Here is a 5,214-nt window from a genome sequence, read left to right as displayed (position 1 = left end):
AATAATAATTATCATAATAAATATGCTGATTTTTCTTCTATTTATTTTTAGGGAGGTATCCTTTACTGTTGAACATAAAGAAACTTAAGCAAGTCTGTCTTATTCAAAATTTGCATGCTGCTTTCTTATGAAACTAGATGATAGAGTTGTATGAAATAAATTCATGCAGTTAAGACATTTATGTTTGGAAAACTGGGTAGTCAGTTTAGTATTTCAAAAGAAGATTTTAAATTTAAACCTTAAAACTGAGCTCTTTCCACCTTATTTATAGACCATCCTTCATGCTTCATAAGTACTCCTTCATTGTAAACTAAGTAATAGTTTTTGTCACAGTGTATATAACGAAAATGGATTTTATATTCTATTATTTCACAGTTAGTTGCAGTTTCTACTTCCTTACTTCCTTTTTTGAAAAATAGATTAATTCTACAAAACGTTTTTTCCAGCTTTATTGAAAAAAATCGACATATTATAATTTGTAAATTTAAGAAATGATTTCTTATAACATTGCAAACTTTTAACATTGTGTAAATTTTGTACAATTTGATAAATTGGTATACATCTTTATTGCAATACAATCTACATAAAAATATTAATACATCTACTATCTCGTATAGTTGCCACTGTTTTTTATGCATGTATCGTAAGGAATTTTAAGATCTACTCTCTTAGCAACTTTTATGTATATAGTATAGTAGAGATAAACTTCAGAGGTCTTGTGGGTTTTGTTCCAGACTGCCTCAATAAAGTGATTATCACAATAAACTAAGTCAAATTATTATTTTTTTTTGGTTTCCCAGTGCATATAAAAAAATATGTTTCCCAGTGCATATAAAAAATAAACACTATACTGTACTGTTCAAAAGCATTATGTTTTTAAAGAAAAACAATGTATATACCTTAAGTAAACTAGTTCTGAGTTTTCAGTGGGTCATAATTACTGATCACAGATCACCATAACAAATACAATAATAATGAAAAAACTTGAAATATTGCAAGAATTACCAACATGTGACAGAGAGACACAAACTGAACAAATGTTGTTAGAAAAATGGTGGCAGCAGACCTCTTTTATACAAGATTGCTATAAACTTTCAACTTGTAAGAATGTGATATATGCAAAGTTTAATAAAGGGAAGCACAATAAAAATAAGTATGTATATTTTATTAACTATGATCATCATGCTGTACATTAGATCCCCAGAACTTTTTCATATTATAGTTGCAAGTTTGCACCCTTTGACCACCTTACTCCACCCCAGGTTCACCCCTTGTCAACTCAACTCTAAGTTTCCATTAGTTTGCCTTTTCCTCAGATTCTGTATGTAAGTGATATCATAACACATAAATTAAAAAAAATATATAAAATCTTTGAAATATTTCACTTAGTATAATACCTTCAAGATCCATCCATGCTGTTGTAAATGGCAGTATTTCTTAATTTTTCATGGTTAAGTAGTATTCCATAGGATATATTTACCATACTTATTTTAATCATTCATCCATTAATGGATACTGAAGTTATTTCCATCTCTTGCTTAGAGTTAATAATTTTATAATAAACATAAGAGTGCAGATATGTCTTTGAACAATGACTTCGTTTCCTTTAGATATATACCTAGAAGTGGGATTATTGAATCATATGGTAATTTTACTTTTAATAATATGAATAATCTCCATACTGTTTTCCATACAAATTTATATCCCTATCACAGTGCCTAAGTTCCCCATTTTCCCCAATATTTACCAAAATTTGTTAGTTTCAATTTTTTGGTAGTATATATTCTAATAGGTAGTAATATCTTGCTGTGTTTCTCAGAGGTAAACAACAACAACAACAACATATTGACTTTGCCCTGAGTTTTTTACGTTGAGCACTTTTTAATGCTCCTGTTGGTCATTTATATGACTTTTTTGAAAAAAAAGTCTATTGAGATCCTTTTGCTATTTTTTTAATTATATATTTTTTTCTATTTGTATCTGTTGGTTATTAACCTCTTTTCAGATATAAGATTTGTAAGTATTTTCTTACATTCTGTGGATTGTGTTTTCATTCTCTCTCTCTTTTTTTTTTTTGGCAATGCAGAAACTTTAGTTTGATGTAATACCATTTATTTATTTTTGCTTTTTTTTGCTTGTATTTTTGGTCTGGTATCCAACAAACTATTGGCAAGACCAATGTCAAGGAGAATTTTTCCTGTTTTCCTTTAGGAAATTTAGTTTCATGCATCACCTTTAAGTCTTTAATCTATTTCAAGTTAAGACTTGTGAGTGATATAAGGTTCCAGTTTCATACTGTTTATGTGACTATTCAGTTTTAAATATCATTTATTGAACAGACTATCTTTACCCATTACATATGTGGGCCCCTGTCAAATATTAGGTGACTGTATGAAAGGATTTATTTCTGGACTCTCAATTCTGTTCTACTTGTTTATTGGTCTGTTTTTATGCCAGTATACTTTATTGTTTTGAGCATGAGGGCTTTGTAGTATAGTTTCAAATCAAGAAGTGTAATTTCTCTTCTTCATTCTTTCTCAGAACTGCTTTGATTATTTGTTGTCTTTTATGGTCTCATATAAATTTTAGGATTCTTTACTTACTTCTGTAAAAAAAATAATATTGGACTTTTTAAAAGATTTTTAATTTATTTATTTGACAGAGAGAGATGACAAGCAGGCAGAGAGACAAGCAGAGAGGGAAGAGGAAGCAGGCTTCCTGCTGAGCAGAAAGCCTGATGCGGGGCTCGATCCCAGGACCCTGGGATCATGACCTGAGCCGAAGGCAGCAGCTTAACCCACTGAGCCACCCAGGCGCCCCTAACATTGGATTTTTGATAGGAATTGGATTTACAGATGGTTTTCGGTAGTATGGACATTTTAACAATGTTAATTCTTACCATTCATAAATATGAGCTATCTTTCCATTTGTGTCTCCTTCAATTTCTTTATCAATGTCATAGTTTATAGAGTACAGATCTTTCATCTTCTCAGTTAAATCTATTCCTAAGTATTTTATTATTTTTGATGCTATTGTGAATTAGATGGTTTTCTTTATTTTTTCAGATAGTTCATCATTAGAGTGTTAAAATGCCCCTGTCTTGTGCTTACTTTGGCAGCACATACTAAAATTGGAATGATGCAGAGAAGATTAGCGTGATCACTGAACAAGGATGACATGAAAAACTGGGAAGCATTCCATATTTTAAAAAAAATGAAAGAAAACAAAATTCTTGTCTTTTATATATTGATCTTGTATTTGGCAGCTTTACTAAATTTGTTTATTCAAATTTTTTTGTGAAGTTTTTAGGATTTTTTAACATTTAAGTTCATGTTATCCAAAAAAAGAAAATTTTACATTTCCTTTTTTTTTTTTTGGATTCTCTTATTTCTTTGTGTTCCTTGTTTCTCTGGATAGGACATCCAGTACTATGTCAAATGAGAGTAGTGAAAGTGGAAACACTTGTCTTTTTTCTGATCTTTAAGGGGAAAACTTTCAAACTTTTTGATTGACTTTGAAATTAGCTCTGGGCTTGCAATATGTGTTATTTCTTTAATGGATTTTTAAAATTATTTTTAAAAATTTTTATAAACATATCATGTGTTTTAATTCCAGTGAACGAGCAGTGTTCAGGGATCCTGTCTCCTCTCCTCTCCTGTGGGGAAGACACTGGCCTTGTCCGAGAGGCGCCTGAGTGCCAGTGCCAAAGGCCAAGCATTGCCTACACCGGGAGATGGAAGTGTGCATTGAGTGCCATCCTAGGCCACGCACGCTGCTGCAGGGTTGTGGCTGTGTCTGCTTAGTTCAGCCAGGCAGGGTGAACCCAGGGCGCCAACATGGATCCAGGGAAAGCAACGCCCAAGAGGGACCAGCTCTTCCGCAGCTCTTCTTCCCTGACGCGACAGAGTGAACACCCAAAGCCTTGCTGAGGAAGCTGAGGCGAAGTGCAGTTCGCGCCAAGCTGAAAACCTCTACGAAAGCATAGCAGTCGCTGGGAAATCAGAGTCGGTTCTGTGGGCTGCTGTTACTGCTTGCCTTAGCCTAGTATTCGCAGCATGATGGGCGAAACCCGCATAGAGTGAAAGCCTCTTTGCCGGGGCATCCCCTCTGGGAAAGCACAGCATTCTTTGGGAAATCATAGTCGGGTCTGTGGGATACTGCTGCTGCTTGCCTGAGCAAGACTACAGCATGGTGTAATAAACCCGCATGGAGCGAAATCCTCCCTGCCTGGTCATCCCCTCTGCCTGAGAGAGAAGCGCGGTGGCGTCTTTGGAAAGAGCCTTAAGGAAAGGGATATGTCTGTCCCTGGGCTCCCCAGGAGCCTGTCTGGGGAAAGTGCAGCACGCTGCCCCAGGAAAAGAGAAGGAGCCCTTGGCCTTGTGGTCGGGAAACGGTCGCGAAGCTGGAGAGCCGACCCTGGCAGGAACAGCGGGCCGGTGGCAAGACAAGTGTAACCCGCTCTCTGTGCAGAGAGACGAAGCCTGGCTGCTAAGGAGACACGAGGGGACGATTGGGCAGGGGAGCGTGCTCCAATCTGAGGAAGGAGTCTGGGCAGAAGGAAGGCCTTTCCTGTGCCTCTGATCCCAAAGGGACAGCATCTCCTTGGCCACCTGTCCAGAGGGCAGACGTGGGGTTGCCACCAAGCTCCCGGCCCTGAACTCGCAGAAACAACTCCTGGAGGAACGGGCAATCAGATGCCGTCTCCCTCCAGGATGTGGCAGCATTGGCGGAGGCAGGGTGTGTCCCGGGAAAACAGGGACACTTACCCATTACTCCCCATCCCAGGGCACGGGCGGTGTGCAGTGATCCTCTCACGTCTCCTCAAGGATGGAGAAGGCACTGTCCTAGTCCCCTGTCCACCTGAACGCCAGAGCGAAAGGGCAGGCCTTGCCTACGCCGACAGATGGCATTGTGAGCAGAGTGCCATCCTAGGCCACGCACGCTACTGCAGGGTCGAGGCTGTGTCTGCTTAGTTCGGCCTGGCAGGGTGAACCCAGGACGCAAACATGGAGCCCGGGAAAGCAAGGCCCAAGAGGCACCAGCTGTCCCGCACCTCTTCTTCCCTGACGCGACTGAAGCCTTGCTGAGGAAGCAGCGGCGAAGTGCTGTTCGCTCCAAGCCAAAGCCTCTGCGAAAGCACAGCATTCGCTGACAAATGTTCGGTGGGCTTCTGCTGCTTGCCTGAGCCGAGTCTCGCGGTGGGAGAAACCCGCA

The 5,214-nt window shown here is 38.7% G+C and overlaps 1 non-coding gene across 1 annotated transcript; it reads left to right on the top strand.

Moving 5' to 3' along the window:
• The first annotated feature begins 3,104 nt into the window (after positions 1-3,104).
• Positions 3,105-3,207, top strand: LOC131815371 (U6 spliceosomal RNA). Its single transcript, XR_009347687.1, has one exon. It is a non-coding gene; the product is annotated as a U6 spliceosomal RNA (small nuclear RNA).
• Positions 3,208-5,214: the final 2,007 nt, after the last annotated feature.

Source organism: Mustela lutreola, chromosome 14 (genome assembly GCF_030435805.1).
Source record: "Mustela lutreola isolate mMusLut2 chromosome 14, mMusLut2.pri, whole genome shotgun sequence".
Classification (NCBI taxonomy): domain Eukaryota; kingdom Metazoa; phylum Chordata; class Mammalia; order Carnivora; family Mustelidae; genus Mustela; species Mustela lutreola.
The sequence above is the reverse complement of the archived record's forward strand: the minus strand, read 5'-3'. Positions and strand labels throughout refer to the sequence as shown.